This window comes from Triturus cristatus, chromosome 5_2 (genome assembly GCF_964204655.1).
Source record: "Triturus cristatus chromosome 5_2, aTriCri1.1, whole genome shotgun sequence".
In the NCBI taxonomy this organism is placed as follows: Eukaryota; Metazoa; Chordata; class Amphibia; order Caudata; family Salamandridae; genus Triturus; species Triturus cristatus.
In genome coordinates, this window is record NC_140588.1 from 577,088,132 (window position 1) to 577,108,483 (window position 20,352).

At 53.5% G+C, this 20,352-nt stretch overlaps 25 non-coding genes across 25 annotated transcripts; 7 read left to right on the top strand and 18 right to left on the bottom strand.

Moving 5' to 3' along the window:
- Window positions 1–422: 422 nt before the first annotated feature.
- TRNAE-UUC (transfer RNA glutamic acid (anticodon UUC)) lies at window positions 423–494 on the bottom strand. Its single transcript has one exon. It is a non-coding gene; the product is annotated as a tRNA-Glu (tRNA).
- Window positions 495–737: 243 nt separating this feature from the next.
- Window positions 738–820, top strand: TRNAL-UAA (transfer RNA leucine (anticodon UAA)). Its single transcript has one exon. It is a non-coding gene; the product is annotated as a tRNA-Leu (tRNA).
- Window positions 821–1,946: 1,126 nt separating this feature from the next.
- Window positions 1,947–2,018, bottom strand: TRNAE-CUC (transfer RNA glutamic acid (anticodon CUC)). Its single transcript has one exon. It is a non-coding gene; the product is annotated as a tRNA-Glu (tRNA).
- A 630-nt stretch (window positions 2,019–2,648) lies between these two features.
- On the bottom strand, window positions 2,649–2,720 carry TRNAE-UUC (transfer RNA glutamic acid (anticodon UUC)). Its single transcript has one exon. It is a non-coding gene; the product is annotated as a tRNA-Glu (tRNA).
- Window positions 2,721–2,963: 243 nt separating this feature from the next.
- Window positions 2,964–3,046, top strand: TRNAL-UAA (transfer RNA leucine (anticodon UAA)). The gene has a single exon. It is a non-coding gene; the product is annotated as a tRNA-Leu (tRNA).
- A 1,126-nt stretch (window positions 3,047–4,172) lies between these two features.
- Window positions 4,173–4,244, bottom strand: TRNAE-CUC (transfer RNA glutamic acid (anticodon CUC)). The gene has a single exon. It is a non-coding gene; the product is annotated as a tRNA-Glu (tRNA).
- A 630-nt stretch (window positions 4,245–4,874) lies between these two features.
- On the bottom strand, window positions 4,875–4,946 carry TRNAE-UUC (transfer RNA glutamic acid (anticodon UUC)). Its single transcript has one exon. It is a non-coding gene; the product is annotated as a tRNA-Glu (tRNA).
- Window positions 4,947–5,189: 243 nt separating this feature from the next.
- On the top strand, window positions 5,190–5,272 carry TRNAL-UAA (transfer RNA leucine (anticodon UAA)). The gene has a single exon. It is a non-coding gene; the product is annotated as a tRNA-Leu (tRNA).
- Window positions 5,273–6,398: 1,126 nt separating this feature from the next.
- On the bottom strand, window positions 6,399–6,470 carry TRNAE-CUC (transfer RNA glutamic acid (anticodon CUC)). Its single transcript has one exon. It is a non-coding gene; the product is annotated as a tRNA-Glu (tRNA).
- A 630-nt stretch (window positions 6,471–7,100) lies between these two features.
- TRNAE-UUC (transfer RNA glutamic acid (anticodon UUC)) lies at window positions 7,101–7,172 on the bottom strand. The gene has a single exon. It is a non-coding gene; the product is annotated as a tRNA-Glu (tRNA).
- A 1,452-nt stretch (window positions 7,173–8,624) lies between these two features.
- TRNAE-CUC (transfer RNA glutamic acid (anticodon CUC)) lies at window positions 8,625–8,696 on the bottom strand. Its single transcript has one exon. It is a non-coding gene; the product is annotated as a tRNA-Glu (tRNA).
- A 630-nt stretch (window positions 8,697–9,326) lies between these two features.
- Window positions 9,327–9,398, bottom strand: TRNAE-UUC (transfer RNA glutamic acid (anticodon UUC)). The gene has a single exon. It is a non-coding gene; the product is annotated as a tRNA-Glu (tRNA).
- A 243-nt stretch (window positions 9,399–9,641) lies between these two features.
- TRNAL-UAA (transfer RNA leucine (anticodon UAA)) lies at window positions 9,642–9,724 on the top strand. The gene has a single exon. It is a non-coding gene; the product is annotated as a tRNA-Leu (tRNA).
- Window positions 9,725–10,850: 1,126 nt separating this feature from the next.
- Window positions 10,851–10,922, bottom strand: TRNAE-CUC (transfer RNA glutamic acid (anticodon CUC)). Its single transcript has one exon. It is a non-coding gene; the product is annotated as a tRNA-Glu (tRNA).
- Window positions 10,923–11,552: 630 nt separating this feature from the next.
- On the bottom strand, window positions 11,553–11,624 carry TRNAE-UUC (transfer RNA glutamic acid (anticodon UUC)). Its single transcript has one exon. It is a non-coding gene; the product is annotated as a tRNA-Glu (tRNA).
- Window positions 11,625–11,867: 243 nt separating this feature from the next.
- Window positions 11,868–11,950, top strand: TRNAL-UAA (transfer RNA leucine (anticodon UAA)). The gene has a single exon. It is a non-coding gene; the product is annotated as a tRNA-Leu (tRNA).
- Window positions 11,951–13,076: 1,126 nt separating this feature from the next.
- On the bottom strand, window positions 13,077–13,148 carry TRNAE-CUC (transfer RNA glutamic acid (anticodon CUC)). Its single transcript has one exon. It is a non-coding gene; the product is annotated as a tRNA-Glu (tRNA).
- Window positions 13,149–13,778: 630 nt separating this feature from the next.
- TRNAE-UUC (transfer RNA glutamic acid (anticodon UUC)) lies at window positions 13,779–13,850 on the bottom strand. The gene has a single exon. It is a non-coding gene; the product is annotated as a tRNA-Glu (tRNA).
- Window positions 13,851–15,302: 1,452 nt separating this feature from the next.
- On the bottom strand, window positions 15,303–15,374 carry TRNAE-CUC (transfer RNA glutamic acid (anticodon CUC)). Its single transcript has one exon. It is a non-coding gene; the product is annotated as a tRNA-Glu (tRNA).
- A 630-nt stretch (window positions 15,375–16,004) lies between these two features.
- TRNAE-UUC (transfer RNA glutamic acid (anticodon UUC)) lies at window positions 16,005–16,076 on the bottom strand. Its single transcript has one exon. It is a non-coding gene; the product is annotated as a tRNA-Glu (tRNA).
- Window positions 16,077–16,319: 243 nt separating this feature from the next.
- On the top strand, window positions 16,320–16,402 carry TRNAL-UAA (transfer RNA leucine (anticodon UAA)). Its single transcript has one exon. It is a non-coding gene; the product is annotated as a tRNA-Leu (tRNA).
- A 1,120-nt stretch (window positions 16,403–17,522) lies between these two features.
- TRNAE-CUC (transfer RNA glutamic acid (anticodon CUC)) lies at window positions 17,523–17,594 on the bottom strand. Its single transcript has one exon. It is a non-coding gene; the product is annotated as a tRNA-Glu (tRNA).
- Window positions 17,595–18,224: 630 nt separating this feature from the next.
- Window positions 18,225–18,296, bottom strand: TRNAE-UUC (transfer RNA glutamic acid (anticodon UUC)). The gene has a single exon. It is a non-coding gene; the product is annotated as a tRNA-Glu (tRNA).
- Window positions 18,297–18,539: 243 nt separating this feature from the next.
- TRNAL-UAA (transfer RNA leucine (anticodon UAA)) lies at window positions 18,540–18,622 on the top strand. Its single transcript has one exon. It is a non-coding gene; the product is annotated as a tRNA-Leu (tRNA).
- A 1,126-nt stretch (window positions 18,623–19,748) lies between these two features.
- TRNAE-CUC (transfer RNA glutamic acid (anticodon CUC)) lies at window positions 19,749–19,820 on the bottom strand. Its single transcript has one exon. It is a non-coding gene; the product is annotated as a tRNA-Glu (tRNA).
- Window positions 19,821–20,352: the final 532 nt, after the last annotated feature.

Here is a 20,352-nt window from a genome sequence, read left to right on the forward strand (position 1 = left end):
GGGAAATCACAAGAGGGACACCTAGTGGCCGCTGATAGCTCAAAGACAGCTGGTACACCTTCTCACACCTACCTCGTTATTCAGCTTGCTGGAAGAATACATTGCGAATGACCGATTCAAGAGTGCAAGGGAGAAGAGTGCTCCAAAGTAGATGTATACATCGCAGCCGGGTTTTCCAGCAATTTACCTTTCTGATGAGCTGGTACTGCACTTTACGCCCACATAGAGCACCTGACTGGGTGGGGGACTGCGTGCGCATGAAGGTGGCTGAGGGCAATGGGAGCAAAGCAACCTGGGACACAGGGGACCCAGCCCCTTTCCTCTGCTTTCGTCTATAGGTCGGGGTGCCTTTTTAAGGACCTTCGATTAAAAAAAGCTGAGCTGCGTGGACAAATTACACACGTCTACGTCTTAGAGGGATCTTCCCTGACCGGGAATCGAACCCGGGCCGCGGCGGTGAAAGCGCCGAATCCTAGCCACTAGACCACCAGGGAGGAGATGCTCTTGTGAGCCTGCCTTGCTCACTTCCTTATTGTGACTAAGCTAACTCCACTGTATAGATTGCCCATAAAGTACGAGTGGGGAAAAGTTAGGTGTCACACAGTGTGTTTGTCATAAGCAATTACCTTTATCCTCCTGCAAAAGCCTTTTTACTCTGCAATCACCTCTTGCTGGACAGCCTGCGCTGGAGCAGCCAGCATGAAAAGGGAGCTGAGTAAGGCAGGGCCTAGGGTCTCACCAGGGTGGCCGAGTGGTTAAGGCGTTGGACTTAAGATCCAATGGACAGTTGTCCGCATGGGTTCGAGCCCCATCCCTGGTATGGGTTTTCAGCGGGTGTGTAGGAACTTGCAGATGCTTTTGTAAAGCATTTTCCTCTGCCCTCCTCACCCTCCCAGTGCCCTTCCTTAACAGTCCCAATTCACGTCTCAGCTGTGGGGTCTGCTGCTACTCTGCACTTAGCATGGATGTTTGCCAAAGCAATGCAGTGCCACCTACGCAGAGCCCCTGCTTAGAGAAATACACCTCCTATGTCTTTTCCCACTGAAGGGAGCAGGAGGAAGTACTTGCTTCCTGGGGAACATGGGCCTGCCACTGGAATTTGTTAACCCGCCTCTTGCGGATTTCTCCCCTTTCTTTGATTTACACCTGCAGGCTCTCCCTTGCCATCGGAGCAGGATCTGCTGATGCAGGCCCGGCTGGATCAAATTTGCAAAGGCTTGTCCCCAGGCCTCGGGAAAAAATTGAGCAGAGATTCCCGCCTCCGCCTCCGCCTCCTCTTGCCTTCCGAACGGGCTTCCAAACGGGCAATGCCCTGACGGGTCCCCCACGCCCCATCCTGCCCATGCCCACACCCCTGTATATGAGGGTGACCCATGTCCCTCACCCTCCATGCTCGAACGGAAGACACGTGTGTCCTGAGGGGAGCGCCAGACAGGCATTTCTCCGGCCAGGCAGACCCCTGCAGCACCCGTTAGGCTCCAAAGCCTGTACATTCCCAAGATGCCACTGGTCACTATGCAAATCAGACAGCCCTGGCCACACCCTCTCCGCCGCTGGGCTCTGCTGCTTTCGGTACGTGCAGCTCAGCTTTTTCTTACCCTGAACCAGACTTCCGTTTCAGCAAAAAGGTGGGTTGCAGTGGGTCCGGGATGCCATTTGGAGACAAAGCCTGCGGCCCTGTCAAAGATGACTTCCTGCCGCACACCATGTGGTCAGAAGCCTACGAAAAGAAGCGCACCTCGGAATACAGAATCTCACTTCCTCAAGAGCCTTGCACAAGAGATTTTCCTCCCGCCGAGGAAAGCAACTCAAAGGGAACCTTGCGAAAATCAAATTAGGAGCCAGATTGCGGGATGCTAGGCAAACTGTTTGTCAGAAAAGCAAATTCATTTTGAGAAGCCCTGACCTGCGGGAAGGAAAAGCATTCAAGGGCAGAAGAAGGACTGTTCCCTGACCGGGAATCGAACCCGGGCCGCGGCGGTGAGAGCGCCGAATCCTAACCACTAGACCACCAGGGAACCCACAGCCATACAGCAAAAGTTCCTACACTGCTCTCCTAGTGACAAAGCTCATGGGGGCTGAAAGCATATTTTATTCTACAGCGAATATGAATCAGAACTTGAAAAAACACTCATGATTCCACCAGACTGTTTGTCACTTCCAAGCACAGGCCATCCCCTCCCCCGTGCTACTGAACCGACGAATTCCTGTACAATCGGGATCCCCGGGAAATCACAAGAGGGACACCTAGTGGCCGCTGATAGCTCAAAGACAGCTGGTACACCTTCTCACACCTACCTCGTTATTCAGCTTGCTGGAAGAATACATTGCGAATGACCGATTCAAGAGTGCAAGGGAGAAGAGAGCTCCAAAGTAGATGTATACATCGCAGCCGGGTTTTCCAGCAATTTACCTTTCTGATGAGCTGGTACTGCACTTTACGCCCACATAGAGCACCTGACTGGGTGGGGGACTGCGTGCGCATGAAGGTGGCTGAGGGCAATGGGAGCAAAGCAACCTGGGACACAGGGGACCCAGCCCCTTTCCTCTGCTTTCGTCTATAGGTCGGGGTGCCTTTTTAAGGACCTTCGATTAAAAAAAGCTGAGCTGCGTGGACAAATTACACACGTCTACGTCTTAGAGGGATCTTCCCTGACCGGGAATCGAACCCGGGCCGCGGCGGTGAAAGCGCCGAATCCTAGCCACTAGACCACCAGGGAGGAGATGCTCTTGTGAGCCTGCCTTGCTCACTTCCTTATTGTGACTAAGCTAACTCCACTGTATAGATTGCCCATAAAGTACGAGTGGGGAAAAGTTAGGTGTCACACAGTGTGTTTGTCATAAGCAATTACCTTTATCCTCCTGCAAAAGCCTTTTTACTCTGCAATCACCTCTTGCTGGACAGCCTGCGCTGGAGCAGCCAGCATGAAAAGGGAGCTGAGTAAGGCAGGGCCTAGGGTCTCACCAGGGTGGCCGAGTGGTTAAGGCGTTGGACTTAAGATCCAATGGACAGTTGTCCGCATGGGTTCGAGCCCCATCCCTGGTATGGGTTTTCAGCGGGTGTGTAGGAACTTGCAGATGCTTTTGTAAAGCATTTTCCTCTGCCCTCCTCACCCTCCCAGTGCCCTTCCTTAACAGTCCCAATTCACGTCTCAGCTGTGGGGTCTGCTGCTACTCTGCACTTAGCATGGATGTTTGCCAAAGCAATGCAGTGCCACCTACGCAGAGCCCCTGCTTAGAGAAATACACCTCCTATGTCTTTTCCCACTGAAGGTAGCAGGAGGAAGTACTTGCTTCCTGGGGAACATGGGCCTGCCACTGGAATTTGTTAACCCGCCTCTTGCGGATTTCTCCCCTTTCTTTGATTTACACCTGCAGGCTCTCCCTTGCCATCGGAGCAGGATCTGCTGATGCAGGCCCGGCTGGATCAAATGTGCAAAGGCTTGTCCCCAGGCCTCGGGAAAAAATTGAGCAGAGATTCCCGCCTCCGCCTCCGCCTCCTCTTGCCTTCCGAACGGGCTTCCAAACGGGCAATGCCCTGACGGGTCCCCCACGCCCCATCCTGCCCATGCCCACACCCCTGTATATGAGGGTGACCCATGTCCCTCACCCTCCATGCTCGAACGGAAGACACGTGTGTCCTGAGGGGAGCGCCAGACAGGCATTTCTCCGGCCAGGCAGACCCCTGCAGCACCCGTTAGGCTCCAAAGCCTGTACATTCCCAAGATGCCACTGGTCACTATGCAAATCAGACAGCCCTGGCCACACCCTCTCCGCCGCTGGGCTCTGCTGCTTTCGGTACGTGCAGCTCAGCTTTTTCTTACCCTGAACCAGACTTCCGTTTCAGCAAAAAGGTGGGTTGCAGTGGGTCCGGGATGCCATTTGGAGACAAAGCCTGCGGCCCTGTCAAAGATGACTTCCTGCCGCACACCATGTGGTCAGAAGCCTACGAAAAGAAGCGCACCTCGGAATACAGAATCTCACTTCCTCAAGAGCCTTGCACAAGAGATTTTCCTCCCGCCGAGGAAAGCAACTCAAAGGGAACCTTGCGAAAATCAAATTAGGAGCCAGATTGCGGGATGCTAGGCAAACTGTTTGTCAGAAAAGCAAATTCATTTTGAGAAGCCCTGACCTGCGGGAAGGAAAAGCATTCAAGGGCAGAAGAAGGACTGTTCCCTGACCGGGAATCGAACCCGGGCCGCGGCGGTGAGAGCGCCGAATCCTAACCACTAGACCACCAGGGAACCCACAGCCATACAGCAAAAGTTCCTACACTGCTCTCCTAGTGACAAAGCTCATGGGGGCTGAAAGCATATTTTATTCTACAGCGAATATGAATCAGAACTTGAAAAAACACTCATGATTCCACCAGACTGTTTGTCACTTCCAAGCACAGGCCATCCCCTCCCCCGTGCTACTGAACCGACGAATTCCTGTACAATCGGGATCCCCGGGAAATCACAAGAGGGACACCTAGTGGCCGCTGATAGCTCAAAGACAGCTGGTACACCTTCTCACACCTACCTCGTTATTCAGCTTGCTGGAAGAATACATTGCGAATGACCGATTCAAGAGTGCAAGGGAGAAGAGTGCTCCAAAGTAGATGTATACATCGCAGCCGGGTTTTCCAGCAATTTACCTTTCTGATGAGCTGGTACTGCACTTTACGCCCACATAGAGCACCTGACTGGGTGGGGGACTGCGTGCGCATGAAGGTGGCTGAGGGCAATGGGAGCAAAGCAACCTGGGACACAGGGGACCCAGCCCCTTTCCTCTGCTTTCGTCTATAGGTCGGGGTGCCTTTTTAAGGACCTTCGATTAAAAAAAGCTGAGCTGCGTGGACAAATTACACACGTCTACGTCTTAGAGGGATCTTCCCTGACCGGGAATCGAACCCGGGCCGCGGCGGTGAAAGCGCCGAATCCTAGCCACTAGACCACCAGGGAGGAGATGCTCTTGTGAGCCTGCCTTGCTCACTTCCTTATTGTGACTAAGCTAACTCCACTGTATAGATTGCCCATAAAGTACGAGTGGGGAAAAGTTAGGTGTCACACAGTGTGTTTGTCATAAGCAATTACCTTTATCCTCCTGCAAAAGCCTTTTTACTCTGCAATCACCTCTTGCTGGACAGCCTGCGCTGGAGCAGCCAGCATGAAAAGGGAGCTGAGTAAGGCAGGGCCTAGGGTCTCACCAGGGTGGCCGAGTGGTTAAGGCGTTGGACTTAAGATCCAATGGACAGTTGTCCGCATGGGTTCGAGCCCCATCCCTGGTATGGGTTTTCAGCGGGTGTGTAGGAACTTGCAGATGCTTTTGTAAAGCATTTTCCTCTGCCCTCCTCACCCTCCCAGTGCCCTTCCTTAACAGTCCCAATTCACGTCTCAGCTGTGGGGTCTGCTGCTACTCTGCACTTAGCATGGATGTTTGCCAAAGCAATGCAGTGCCACCTACGCAGAGCCCCTGCTTAGAGAAATACACCTCCTATGTCTTTTCCCACTGAAGGGAGCAGGAGGAAGTACTTGCTTCCTGGGGAACATGGGCCTGCCACTGGAATTTGTTAACCCGCCTCTTGCGGATTTCTCCCCTTTCTTTGATTTACACCTGCAGGCTCTCCCTTGCCATCGGAGCAGGATCTGCTGATGCAGGCCCGGCTGGATCAAATGTGCAAAGGCTTGTCCCCAGGCCTCGGGAAAAAATTGAGCAGAGATTCCCGCCTCCGCCTCCGCCTCCTCTTGCCTTCCGAACGGGCTTCCAAACGGGCAATGCCCTGACGGGTCCCCCACGCCCCATCCTGCCCATGCCCACACCCCTGTATATGAGGGTGACCCATGTCCCTCACCCTCCATGCTCGAACGGAAGACACGTGTGTCCTGAGGGGAGCGCCAGACAGGCATTTCTCCGGCCAGGCAGACCCCTGCAGCACCCGTTAGGCTCCAAAGCCTGTACATTCCCAAGATGCCACTGGTCACTATGCAAATCAGACAGCCCTGGCCACACCCTCTCCGCCGCTGGGCTCTGCTGCTTTCGGTACGTGCAGCTCAGCTTTTTCTTACCCTGAACCAGACTTCCGTTTCAGCAAAAAGGTGGGTTGCAGTGGGTCCGGGATGCCATTTGGAGACAAAGCCTGCGGCCCTGTCAAAGATGACTTCCTGCCGCACACCATGTGGTCAGAAGCCTACGAAAAGAAGCGCACCTCGGAATACAGAATCTCACTTCCTCAAGAGCCTTGCACAAGAGATTTTCCTCCCGCCGAGGAAAGCAACTCAAAGGGAACCTTGCGAAAATCAAATTAGGAGCCAGATTGCGGGATGCTAGGCAAACTGTTTGTCAGAAAAGCAAATTCATTTTGAGAAGCCCTGACCTGCGGGAAGGAAAAGCATTCAAGGGCAGAAGAAGGACTGTTCCCTGACCGGGAATCGAACCCGGGCCGCGGCGGTGAGAGCGCCGAATCCTAACCACTAGACCACCAGGGAACCCACAGCCATACAGCAAAAGTTCCTACACTGCTCTCCTAGTGACAAAGCTCATGGGGGCTGAAAGCATATTTTATTCTACAGCGAATATGAATCAGAACTTGAAAAAACACTCATGATTCCACCAGACTGTTTGTCACTTCCAAGCACAGGCCATCCCCTCCCCCGTGCTACTGAACCGACGAATTCCTGTACAATCGGGATCCCCGGGAAATCACAAGAGGGACACCTAGTGGCCGCTGATAGCTCAAAGACAGCTGGTACACCTTCTCACACCTACCTCGTTATTCAGCTTGCTGGAAGAATACATTGCGAATGACCGATTCAAGAGTGCAAGGGAGAAGAGTGCTCCAAAGTAGATGTATACATCGCAGCCGGGTTTTCCAGCAATTTACCTTTCTGATGAGCTGGTACTGCACTTTACGCCCACATAGAGCACCTGACTGGGTGGGGGACTGCGTGCGCATGAAGGTGGCTGAGGGCAATGGGAGCAAAGCAACCTGGGACACAGGGGACCCAGCCCCTTTCCTCTGCTTTCGTCTATAGGTCGGGGTGCCTTTTTAAGGACCTTCGATTAAAAAAAGCTGAGCTGCGTGGACAAATTACACACGTCTACGTCTTAGAGGGATCTTCCCTGACCGGGAATCGAACCCGGGCCGCGGCGGTGAAAGCGCCGAATCCTAGCCACTAGACCACCAGGGAGGAGATGCTCTTGTGAGCCTGCCTTGCTCACTTCCTTATTGTGACTAAGCTAACTCCACTGTATAGATTGCCCATAAAGTACGAGTGGGGAAAAGTTAGGTGTCACACAGTGTGTTTGTCATAAGCAATTACCTTTATCCTCCTGCAAAAGCCTTTTTACTCTGCAATCACCTCTTGCTGGACAGCCTGCGCTGGAGCAGCCAGCATGAAAAGGGAGCTGAGTAAGGCAGGGCCTAGGGTCTCACCAGGGTGGCCGAGTGGTTAAGGCGTTGGACTTAAGATCCAATGGACAGTTGTCCGCATGGGTTCAAGCCCCATCCCTGGTATGGGTTTTCAGCGGGTGTGTAGGAACTTGCAGATGCTTTTTTAAAGCATTTTCCTCTGCCCTCCTCACCCTCCCAGTGCCCTTCCTTAACAGTCCCAATTCACGTCTCAGCTGTGGGGTCTGCTGCTACTCTGCACTTAGCATGGATGCTTCCCAAAGCAATGCAGTGCCACCTACGCAGAGCCCCTGCTTAGAGAAATACACCTCCTATGTCTTTTCCCACTGAAGGGAGCAGGAGGAAGTACTTGCTTCCTGGGGAACATGGGCCTGCCACTGGAATTTGTTAACCCGCCTCTTGCGGATTTCTCCCCTTTCTTTGATTTACACCTGCAGGCTCTCCCTTGCCATCGGAGCAGGATCTGCTGATGCAGGCCCGGCTGGATCAAATGTGCAAAGGCTTGTCCCCAGGCCTCGGGAAAAAATTGAGCAGAGATTCCCGCCTCCGCCTCCGCCTCCTCTTGCCTTCCGAACGGGCTTCCAAACGGGCAATGCCCTGACGGGTCCCCCACGCCCCATCCTGCCCATGCCCACACCCCTGTATATGAGGGTGACCCATGTCCCTCACCCTCCATGCTCGAACGGAAGACACGTGTGTCCTGAGGGGAGCGCCAGACAGGCATTTCTCCGGCCAGGCAGACCCCTGCAGCACCCGTTAGGCTCCAAAGCCTGTACATTCCCAAGATGCCACTGGTCACTATGCAAATCAGACAGCCCTGGCCACACCCTCTCCGCCGCTGGGATCTGCTGCTTTCGGTACGTGCAGCTCAGCTTTTTCTTACCCTGAACCAGACTTCCGTTTCAGCAAAAAGGTGGGTTGCAGTGGGTCCGGGATGCCATTTGGAGACAAAGCCTGCGGCCCTGTCAAAGATGACTTCCTGCCGCACACCATGTGGTCAGAAGCCTACGAAAAGAAGCGCACCTCGGAATACAGAATCTCACTTCCTCAAGAGCCTTGCACAAGAGATTTTCCTCCCGCCGAGGAAAGCAACTCAAAGGGAACCTTGCGAAAATCAAATTAGGAGCCAGATTGCGGGATGCTAGGCAAACTGTTTGTCAGAAAAGCAAATTCATTTTGAGAAGCCCTGACCTGCGGGAAGGAAAAGCATTCAAGGGCAGAAGAAGGACTGTTCCCTGACCGGGAATCGAACCCGGGCCGCGGCGGTGAGAGCGCCGAATCCTAACCACTAGACCACCAGGGAACCCACAGCCATACAGCAAAAGTTCCTACACTGCTCTCCTAGTGACAAAGCTCATGGGGGCTGAAAGCATATTTTATTCTACAGCGAATATGAATCAGAACTTGAAAAAACACTCATGATTCCACCAGACTGTTTGTCACTTCCAAGCACAGGCCATCCCCTCCCCCGTGCTACTGAACCGACGAATTCCTGTACAATCGGGATCCCCGGGAAATCACAAGAGGGACACCTAGTGGCCGCTGATAGCTCAAAGACAGCTGGTACACCTTCTCACACCTACCTCGTTATTCAGCTTGCTGGAAGAATACATTGCGAATGACCGATTCAAGAGTGCAAGGGAGAAGAGTGCTCCAAAGTAGATGTATACATCGCAGCCGGGTTTTCCAGCAATTTACCTTTCTGATGAGCTGGTACTGCACTTTACGCCCACATAGAGCACCTGACTGGGTGGGGGACTGCGTGCGCATGAAGGTGGCTGAGGGCAATGGGAGCAAAGCAACCTGGGACACAGGGGACCCAGCCCCTTTCCTCTGCTTTCGTCTATAGGTCGGGGTGCCTTTTTAAGGACCTTCGATTAAAAAAAGCTGAGCTGCGTGGACAAATTACACACGTCTACGTCTTAGAGGGATCTTCCCTGACCGGGAATCGAACCCGGGCCGCGGCGGTGAAAGCGCCGAATCCTAGCCACTAGACCACCAGGGAGGAGATGCTCTTGTGAGCCTGCCTTGCTCACTTCCTTATTGTGACTAAGCTAACTCCACTGTATAGATTGCCCATAAAGTACGAGTGGGGAAAAGTTAGGTGTCACACAGTGTGTTTGTCATAAGCAATTACCTTTATCCTCCTGCAAAAGCCTTTTTACTCTGCAATCACCTCTTGCTGGACAGCCTGCGCTGGAGCAGCCAGCATGAAAAGGGAGCTGAGTAAGGCAGGGCCTAGGGTCTCACCAGGGTGGCCGAGTGGTTAAGGCGTTGGACTTAAGATCCAATGGACAGTTGTCCGCATGGGTTCGAGCCCCATCCCTGGTATGGGTTTTCAGCGGGTGTGTAGGAACTTGCAGATGCTTTTGTAAAGCATTTTCCTCTGCCCTCCTCACCCTCCCAGTGCCCTTCCTTAACAGTCCCAATTCACGTCTCAGCTGTGGGGTCTGCTGCTACTCTGCACTTAGCATGGATGTTTGCCAAAGCAATGCAGTGCCACCTACGCAGAGCCCCTGCTTAGAGAAATACACCTCCTATGTCTTTTCCCACTGAAGGGAGCAGGAGGAAGTACTTGCTTCCTGGGGAACATGGGCCTGCCACTGGAATTTGTTAACCCGCCTCTTGCGGATTTCTCCCCTTTCTTTGATTTACACCTGCAGGCTCTCCCTTGCCATCGGAGCAGGATCTGCTGATGCAGGCCCGGCTGGATCAAATGTGCAAAGGCTTGTCCCCAGGCCTCGGGAAAAAATTGAGCAGAGATTCCCGCCTCCGCCTCCGCCTCCTCTTGCCTTCCGAACGGGCTTCCAAACGGGCAATGCCCTGACGGGTCCCCCACGCCCCATCCTGCCCATGCCCACACCCCTGTATATGAGGGTGACCCATGTCCCTCACCCTCCATGCTCGAACGGAAGACACGTGTGTCCTGAGGGGAGCGCCAGACAGGCATTTCTCCGGCCAGGCAGACCCCTGCAGCACCCGTTAGGCTCCAAAGCCTGTACATTCCCAAGATGCCACTGGTCACTATGCAAATCAGACAGCCCTGGCCACACCCTCTCCGCCGCTGGGCTCTGCTGCTTTCGGTACGTGCAGCTCAGCTTTTTCTTACCCTGAACCAGACTTCCGTTTCAGCAAAAAGGTGGGTTGCAGTGGGTCCGGGATGCCATTTGGAGACAAAGCCTGCGGCCCTGTCAAAGATGACTTCCTGCCGCACACCATGTGGTCAGAAGCCTACGAAAAGAAGCGCACCTCGGAATACAGAATCTCACTTCCTCAAGAGCCTTGCACAAGAGATTTTCCTCCCGCCGAGGAAAGCAACTCAAAGGGAACCTTGCGAAAATCAAATTAGGAGCCAGATTGCGGGATGCTAGGCAAACTGTTTGTCAGAAAAGCAAATTCATTTTGAGAAGCCCTGACCTGCGGGAAGGAAAAGCATTCAAGGGCAGAAGAAGGACTGTTCCCTGACCGGGAATCGAACCCGGGCCGCGGCGGTGAGAGCGCCGAATCCTAACCACTAGACCACCAGGGAACCCACAGCCATACAGCAAAAGTTCCTACACTGCTCTCCTAGTGACAAAGCTCATGGGGGCTGAAAGCATATTTTATTCTACAGCGAATATGAATCAGAACTTGAAAAAACACTCATGATTCCACCAGACTGTTTGTCACTTCCAAGCACAGGCCATCCCCTCCCCCGTGCTACTGAACCGACGAATTCCTGTACAATCGGGATCCCCGGGAAATCACAAGAGGGACACCTAGTGGCCGCTGATAGCTCAAAGACAGCTGGTACACCTTCTCACACCTACCTCGTTATTCAGCTTGCTGGAAGAATACATTGCGAATGACCGATTCAAGAGTGCAAGGGAGAAGAGTGCTCCAAAGTAGATGTATACATCGCAGCCGGGTTTTCCAGCAATTTACCTTTCTGATGAGCTGGTACTGCACTTTACGCCCACATAGAGCACCTGACTGGGTGGGGGACTGCGTGCGCATGAAGGTGGCTGAGGGCAATGGGAGCAAAGCAACCTGGGACACAGGGGACCCAGCCCCTTTCCTCTGCTTTCGTCTATAGGTCGGGGTGCCTTTTTAAGGACCTTCGATTAAAAAAAGCTGAGCTGCGTGGACAAATTACACACGTCTACGTCTTAGAGGGATCTTCCCTGACCGGGAATCGAACCCGGGCCGCGGCGGTGAAAGCGCCGAATCCTAGCCACTAGACCACCAGGGAGGAGATGCTCTTGTGAGCCTGCCTTGCTCACTTCCTTATTGTGACTAAGCTAACTCCACTGTATAGATTGCCCATAAAGTACGAGTGGGGAAAAGTTAGGTGTCACACAGTGTGTTTGTCATAAGCAATTACCTTTATCCTCCTGCAAAAGCCTTTTTACTCTGCAATCACCTCTTGCTGGACAGCCTGCGCTGGAGCAGCCAGCATGAAAAGGGAGCTGAGTAAGGCAGGGCCTAGGGTCTCACCAGGGTGGCCGAGTGGTTAAGGCGTTGGACTTAAGATCCAATGGACAGTTGTCCGCATGGGTTCGAGCCCCATCCCTGGTATGGGTTTTCAGCGGGTGTGTAGGAACTTGCAGATGCTTTTGTAAAGCATTTTCCTCTGCCCTCCTCACCCTCCCAGTGCCCTTCCTTAACAGTCCCAATTCACGTCTCAGCTGTGGGGTCTGCTGCTACTCTGCACTTAGCATGGATGTTTGCCAAAGCAATGCAGTGCCACCTACGCAGAGCCCCTGCTTAGAGAAATACACCTCCTATGTCTTTTCCCACTGAAGGGAGCAGGAGGAAGTACTTGCTTCCTGGGGAACATGGGCCTGCCACTGGAATTTGTTAACCCGCCTCTTGCGGATTTCTCCCCTTTCTTTGATTTACACCTGCAGGCTCTCCCTTGCCATCGGAGCAGGATCTGCTGATGCAGGCCCGGCTGGATCAAATGTGCAAAGGCTTGTCCCCAGGCCTCGGGAAAAAATTGAGCAGAGATTCCCGCCTCCGCCTCCGCCTCCTCTTGCCTTCCGAACGGGCTTCCAAACGGGCAATGCCCTGACGGGTCCCCCACGCCCCATCCTGCCCATGCCCACACCCCTGTATATGAGGGTGACCCATGTCCCTCACCCTCCATGCTCGAACGGAAGACACGTGTGTCCTGAGGGGAGCGCCAGACAGGCATTTCTCCGGCCAGGCAGACCCCTGCAGCACCCGTTAGGCTCCAAAGCCTGTACATTCCCAAGATGCCACTGGTCACTATGCAAATCAGACAGCCCTGGCCACACCCTCTCCGCCGCTGGGCTCTGCTGCTTTCGGTACGTGCAGCTCAGCTTTTTCTTACCCTGAACCAGACTTCCGTTTCAGCAAAAAGGTGGGTTGCAGTGGGTCCGGGATGCCATTTGGAGACAAAGCCTGCGGCCCTGTCAAAGATGACTTCCTGCCGCACACCATGTGGTCAGAAGCCTACGAAAAGAAGCGCACCTCGGAATACAGAATCTCACTTCCTCAAGAGCCTTGCACAAGAGATTTTCCTCCCGCCGAGGAAAGCAACTCAAAGGGAACCTTGCGAAAATCAAATTAGGAGCCAGATTGCGGGATGCTAGGCAAACTGTTTGTCAGAAAAGCAAATTCATTTTGAGAAGCCCTGACCTGCGGGAAGGAAAAGCATTCAAGGGCAGAAGAAGGACTGTTCCCTGACCGGGAATCGAACCCGGGCCGCGGCGGTGAGAGCGCCGAATCCTAACCACTAGACCACCAGGGAACCCACAGCCATACAGCAAAAGTTCCTACACTGCTCTCCTAGTGACAAAGCTCATGGGGGCTGAAAGCATATTTTATTCTACAGCGAATATGAATCAGAACTTGAAAAAACACTCATGATTCCACCAGACTGTTTGTCACTTCCAAGCACAGGCCATCCCCTCCCCCGTGCTACTGAACCGACGAATTCCTGTACAATCGGGATCCCCGGGAAATCACAAGAGGGACACCTAGTGGCCGCTGATAGCTCAAAGACAGCTGGTACACCTTCTCACACCTACCTCGTTATTCAGCTTGCTGGAAGAATACATTGCGAATGACCGATTCAAGAGTGCAAGGGAGAAGAGTGCTCCAAAGTAGATGTATACATCGCAGCCGGGTTTTCCAGCAATTTACCTTTCTGATGAGCTGGTACTGCACTTTACGCCCACATAGAGCACCTGACTGGGTGGGGGACTGCGTGCGCATGAAGGTGGCTGAGGGCAATGGGAGCAAAGCAACCTGGGACACAGGGGACCCAGCCCCTTTCCTCTGCTTTCGTCTATAGGTCGGGGTGCCTTTTTAAGGACCTTCGATTAAAAAAAGCTGAGCTGCGTGGACAAATTACACACGTCTACGTCTTAGAGGGATCTTCCCTGACCGGGAATCGAACCCGGGCCGCGGCGGTGAAAGCGCCGAATCCTAGCCACTAGACCACCAGGGAGGAGATGCTCTTGTGAGCCTGCCTTGCTCACTTCCTTATTGTGACTAAGCTAACTCCACTGTATAGATTGCCCATAAAGTACGAGTGGGGAAAAGTTAGGTGTCACACAGTGTGTTTGTCATAAGCAATTACCTTTATCCTCCTGCAAAAGCCTTTTTACTCTGCAATCACCTCTTGCTGGACAGCCTGCGCTGGAGCAGCCAGCATGAAAAGGGAGCTGAGTAAGGCAGGGCCTAGGGTCTCACCAGGGTGGCCGAGTGGTTAAGGCGTTGGACTTAAGATCCAATGGACAGTTGTCCGCATGGGTTCAAGCCCCATCCCTGGTATGGGTTTTCAGCGGGTGTGTAGGAACTTGCAGATGCTTTTTTAAAGCATTTTCCTCTGCCCTCCTCACCCTCCCAGTGCCCTTCCTTAACAGTCCCAATTCACGTCTCAGCTGTGGGGTCTGCTGCTACTCTGCACTTAGCATGGATGCTTCCCAAAGCAATGCAGTGCCACCTACGCAGAGCCCCTGCTTAGAGAAATACACCTCCTATGTCTTTTCCCACTGAAGGGAGCAGGAGGAAGTACTTGCTTCCTGGGGAACATGGGCCTGCCACTGGAATTTGTTAACCCGCCTCTTGCGGATTTCTCCCCTTTCTTTGATTTACACCTGCAGGCTCTCCCTTGCCATCGGAGCAGGATCTGCTGATGCAGGCCCGGCTGGATCAAATGTGCAAAGGCTTGTCCCCAGGCCTCGGGAAAAAATTGAGCAGAGATTCCCGCCTCCGCCTCCGCCTCCTCTTGCCTTCCGAACGGGCTTCCAAACGGGCAATGCCCTGACGGGTCCCCCACGCCCCATCCTGCCCATGCCCACACCCCTGTATATGAGGGTGACCCATGTCCCTCACCCTCCATGCTCGAACGGAAGACACGTGTGTCCTGAGGGGAGCGCCAGACAGGCATTTCTCCGGCCAGGCAGACCCCTGCAGCACCCGTTAGGCTCCAAAGCCTGTACATTCCCAAGATGCCACTGGTCACTATGCAAATCAGACAGCCCTGGCCACACCCTCTCCGCCGCTGGGATCTGCTGCTTTCGGTACGTGCAGCTCAGCTTTTTCTTACCCTGAACCAGACTTCCGTTTCAGCAAAAAGGTGGGTTGCAGTGGGTCCGGGATGCCATTTGGAGACAAAGCCTGCGGCCCTGTCAAAGATGACTTCCTGCCGCACACCATGTGGTCAGAAGCCTACGAAAAGAAGCGCACCTCGGAATACAGAATCTCACTTCCTCAAGAGCCTTGCACAAGAGATTTTCCTCCCGCCGAGGAAAGCAACTCAAAGGGAACCTTGCGAAAATCAAATTAGGAGCCAGATTGCGGGATGCTAGGCAAACTGTTTGTCAGAAAAGCAAATTCATTTTGAGAAGCCCTGACCTGCGGGAAGGAAAAGCATTCAAGGGCAGAAGAAGGACTGTTCCCTGACCGGGAATCGAACCCGGGCCGCGGCGGTGAGAGCGCCGAATCCTAACCACTAGACCACCAGGGAACCCACAGCCATACAGCAAAAGTTCCTACACTGCTCTCCTAGTGACAAAGCTCATGGGGGCTGAAAGCATATTTTATTCTACAGCGAATATGAATCAGAACTTGAAAAAACACTCATGATTCCACCAGACTGTTTGTCACTTCCAAGCACAGGCCATCCCCTCCCCCGTGCTACTGAACCGACGAATTCCTGTACAATCGGGATCCCCGGGAAATCACAAGAGGGACACCTAGTGGCCGCTGATAGCTCAAAGACAGCTGGTACACCTTCTCACACCTACCTCGTTATTCAGCTTGCTGGAAGAATACATTGCGAATGACCGATTCAAGAGTGCAAGGGAGAAGAGTGCTCCAAAGTAGATGTATACATCGCAGCCGGGTTTTCCAGCAATTTACCTTTCTGATGAGCTGGTACTGCACTTTACGCCCACATAGAGCACCTGACTGGGTGGGGGACTGCGTGCGCATGAAGGTGGCTGAGGGCAATGGGAGCAAAGCAACCTGGGACACAGGGGACCCAGCCCCTTTCCTCTGCTTTCGTCTATAGGTCGGGGTGCCTTTTTAAGGACCTTCGATTAAAAAAAGCTGAGCTGCGTGGACAAATTACACACGTCTACGTCTTAGAGGGATCTTCCCTGACCGGGAATCGAACCCGGGCCGCGGCGGTGAAAGCGCCGAATCCTAGCCACTAGACCACCAGGGAGGAGATGCTCTTGTGAGCCTGCCTTGCTCACTTCCTTATTGTGACTAAGCTAACTCCACTGTATAGATTGCCCATAAAGTACGAGTGGGGAAAAGTTAGGTGTCACACAGTGTGTTTGTCATAAGCAATTACCTTTATCCTCCTGCAAAAGCCTTTTTACTCTGCAATCACCTCTTGCTGGACAGCCTGCGCTGGAGCAGCCAGCATGAAAAGGGAGCTGAGTAAGGCAGGGCCTAGGGTCTCACCAGGGTGGCCGAGTGGTTAAGGCGTTGGACTTAAGATCCAATGGACAGTTGTCCGCATGGGTTCGAGCCCCATCCCTGGTATGGGTTTTCAGCGGGTGTGTAGGAACTTGCAGATGCTTTTGTAAAGCATTTTCCTCTGCCCTCCTCACCCTCCCAGTGCCCTTCCTTAACAGTCCCAATTCACGTCTCAGCTGTGGGGTCTGCTGCTACTCTGCACTTAGCATGGATGTTTGCCAAAGCAATGCAGTGCCACCTACGCAGAGCCCCTGCTTAGAGAAATACACCTCCTATGTCTTTTCCCACTGAAGGGAGCAGGAGGAAGTACTTGCTTCCTGGGGAACATGGGCCTGCCACTGGAATTTGTTAACCCGCCTCTTGCGGATTTCTCCCCTTTCTTTGATTTACACCTGCAGGCTCTCCCTTGCCATCGGAGCAGGATCTGCTGATGCAGGCCCGGCTGGATCAAATGTGCAAAGGCTTGTCCCCAGGCCTCGGGAAAAAATTGAGCAGAGATTCCCGCCTCCGCCTCCTCTTGCCTTCCGAACGGGCTTCCAAACGGGCAATGCCCTGACGGGTCCCCCACGCCCCATCCTGCCCATGCCCACACCCCTGTATATGAGGGTGACCCATGTCCCTCACCCTCCATGCTCGAACGGAAGACACGTGTGTCCTGAGGGGAGCGCCAGACAGGCATTTCTCCGGCCAGGCAGACCCCTGCAGCACCCGTTAGGCTCCAAAGCCTGTACATTCCCAAGATGCCACTGGTCACTATGCAAATCAGACAGCCCTGGCCACACCCTCTCCGCCGCTGGGCTCTGCTGCTTTCGGTACGTGCAGCTCAGCTTTTTCTTACCCTGAACCAGACTTCCGTTTCAGCAAAAAGGTGGGTTGCAGTGGGTCCGGGATGCCATTTGGAGACAAAGCCTGCGGCCCTGTCAAAGATGACTTCCTGCCGCACACCATGTGGTCAGAAGCCTACGAAAAGAAGCGCACCTCGGAATACAGAATCTCACTTCCTCAAGAGCCTTGCACAAGAGATTTTCCTCCCGCCGAGGAAAGCAACTCAAAGGGAACCTTGCGAAAATCAAATTAGGAGCCAGATTGCGGGATGCTAGGCAAACTGTTTGTCAGAAAAGCAAATTCATTTTGAGAAGCCCTGACCTGCGGGAAGGAAAAGCATTCAAGGGCAGAAGAAGGACTGTTCCCTGACCGGGAATCGAACCCGGGCCGCGGCGGTGAGAGCGCCGAATCCTAACCACTAGACCACCAGGGAACCCACAGCCATACAGCAAAAGTTCCTACACTGCTCTCCTAGTGACAAAGCTCATGGGGGCTGAAAGCATATTTTATTCTACAGCGAATATGAATCAGAACTTGAAAAAACACTCATGATTCCACCAGACTGTTTGTCACTTCCAAGCACAGGCCATCCCCTCCCCCGTGCTACTGAACCGACGAATTCCTGTACAATCGGGATCCCCGGGAAATCACAAGAGGGACACCTAGTGGCCGCTGATAGCTCAAAGACAGCTGGTACACCTTCTCACACCTACCTCGTTATTCAGCTTGCTGGAAGAATACATTGCGAATGACCGATTCAAGAGTGCAAGGGAGAAGAGTGCTCCAAAGTAGATGTATACATCGCAGCCGGGTTTTCCAGCAATTTACCTTTCTGATGAGCTGGTACTGCACTTTACGCCCACATAGAGCACCTGACTGGGTGGGGGACTGCGTGCGCATGAAGGTGGCTGAGGGCAATGGGAGCAAAGCAACCTGGGACACAGGGGACCCAGCCCCTTTCCTCTGCTTTCGTCTATAGGTCGGGGTGCCTTTTTAAGGACCTTCGATTAAAAAAAGCTGAGCTGCGTGGACAAATTACACACGTCTACGTCTTAGAGGGATCTTCCCTGACCGGGAATCGAACCCGGGCCGCGGCGGTGAAAGCGCCGAATCCTAGCCACTAGACCACCAGGGAGGAGATGCTCTTGTGAGCCTGCCTTGCTCACTTCCTTATTGTGACTAAGCTAACTCCACTGTATAGATTGCCCATAAAGTACGAGTGGGGAAAAGTTAGGTGTCACACAGTGTGTTTGTCATAAGCAATTACCTTTATCCTCCTGCAAAAGCCTTTTTACTCTGCAATCACCTCTTGCTGGACAGCCTGCGCTGGAGCAGCCAGCATGAAAAGGGAGCTGAGTAAGGCAGGGCCTAGGGTCTCACCAGGGTGGCCGAGTGGTTAAGGCGTTGGACTTAAGATCCAATGGACAGTTGTCCGCATGGGTTCGAGCCCCATCCCTGGTATGGGTTTTCAGCGGGTGTGTAGGAACTTGCAGATGCTTTTTTAAAGCATTTTCCTCTGCCCTCCTCACCCTCCCAGTGCCCTTCCTTAACAGTCCCAATTCACGTCTCAGCTGTGGGGTCTGCTGCTACTCTGCACTTAGCATGGATGCTTCCCAAAGCAATGCAGTGCCACCTACGCAGAGCCCCTGCTTAGAGAAATACACCTCCTATGTCTTTTCCCACTGAAGGGAGCAGGAGGAAGTACTTGCTTCCTGGGGAACATGGGCCTGCCACTGGAATTTGTTAACCCGCCTCTTGCGGATTTCTCCCCTTTCTTTGATTTACACCTGCAGGCTCTCCCTTGCCATCGGAGCAGGATCTGCTGATGCAGGCCCGGCTGGATCAAATGTGCAAAGGCTTGTCCCCAGGCCTCGGGAAAAAATTGAGCAGAGATTCCCGCCTCCGCCTCCGCCTCCTCTTGCCTTCCGAACGGGCTTCCAAACGGGCAATGCCCTGACGGGTCCCCCACGCCCCATCCTGCCCATGCCCACACCCCTGTATATGAGGGTGACCCATGTCCCTCACCCTCCATGCTCGAACGGAAGACACGTGTGTCCTGAGGGGAGCGCCAGACAGGCATTTCTCCGGCCAGGCAGACCCCTGCAGCACCCGTTAGGCTCCAAAGCCTGTACATTCCCAAGATGCCACTGGTCACTATGCAAATCAGACAGCCCTGGCCACACCCTCTCCGCCGCTGGGCTCTGCTGCTTTCGGTACGTGCAGCTCAGCTTTTTCTTACCCTGAACCAGACTTCCGTTTCAGCAAAAAGGTGGGTTGCAGTGGGTCCGGGATGCCATTTGGAGACAAAGCCTGCGGCCCTGTCAAAGATGACTTCCTGCCGCACACCATGTGGTCAGAAGCCTACGAAAAGAAGCGCACCTCGGAATACAGAATCTCACTTCCTCAAGAGCCTTGCACAAGAGATTTTCCTCCCGCCGAGGAAAGCAACTCAAAGGGAACCTTGCGAAAATCAAATTAGGAGCCAGATTGCGGGATGCTAGGCAAACTGTTTGTCAGAAAAGCAAATTCATTTTGAGAAGCCCTGACCTGCGGGAAGGAAAAGCATTCAAGGGCAGAAGAAGGACTGTTCCCTGACCGGGAATCGAACCCGGGCCGCGGCGGTGAGAGCGCCGAATCCTAACCACTAGACCACCAGGGAACCCACAGCCATACAGCAAAAGTTCCTACACTGCTCTCCTAGTGACAAAGCTCATGGGGGCTGAAAGCATATTTTATTCTACAGCGAATATGAATCAGAACTTGAAAAAACACTCATGATTCCACCAGACTGTTTGTCACTTCCAAGCACAGGCCATCCCCTCCCCCGTGCTACTGAACCGACGAATTCCTGTACAATCGGGATCCCCGGGAAATCACAAGAGGGACACCTAGTGGCCGCTGATAGCTCAAAGACAGCTGGTACACCTTCTCACACCTACCTCGTTATTCAGCTTGCTGGAAGAATACATTGCGAATGACCGATTCAAGAGTGCAAGGGAGAAGAGTGCTCCAAAGTAGATGTATACATCGCAGCCGGGTTTTCCAGCAATTTACCTTTCTGATGAGCTGGTACTGCACTTTACGCCCACATAGAGCACCTGACTGGGTGGGGGACTGCGTGCGCATGAAGGTGGCTGAGGGCAATGGGAGCAAAGCAACCTGGGACACAGGGGACCCAGCCCCTTTCCTCT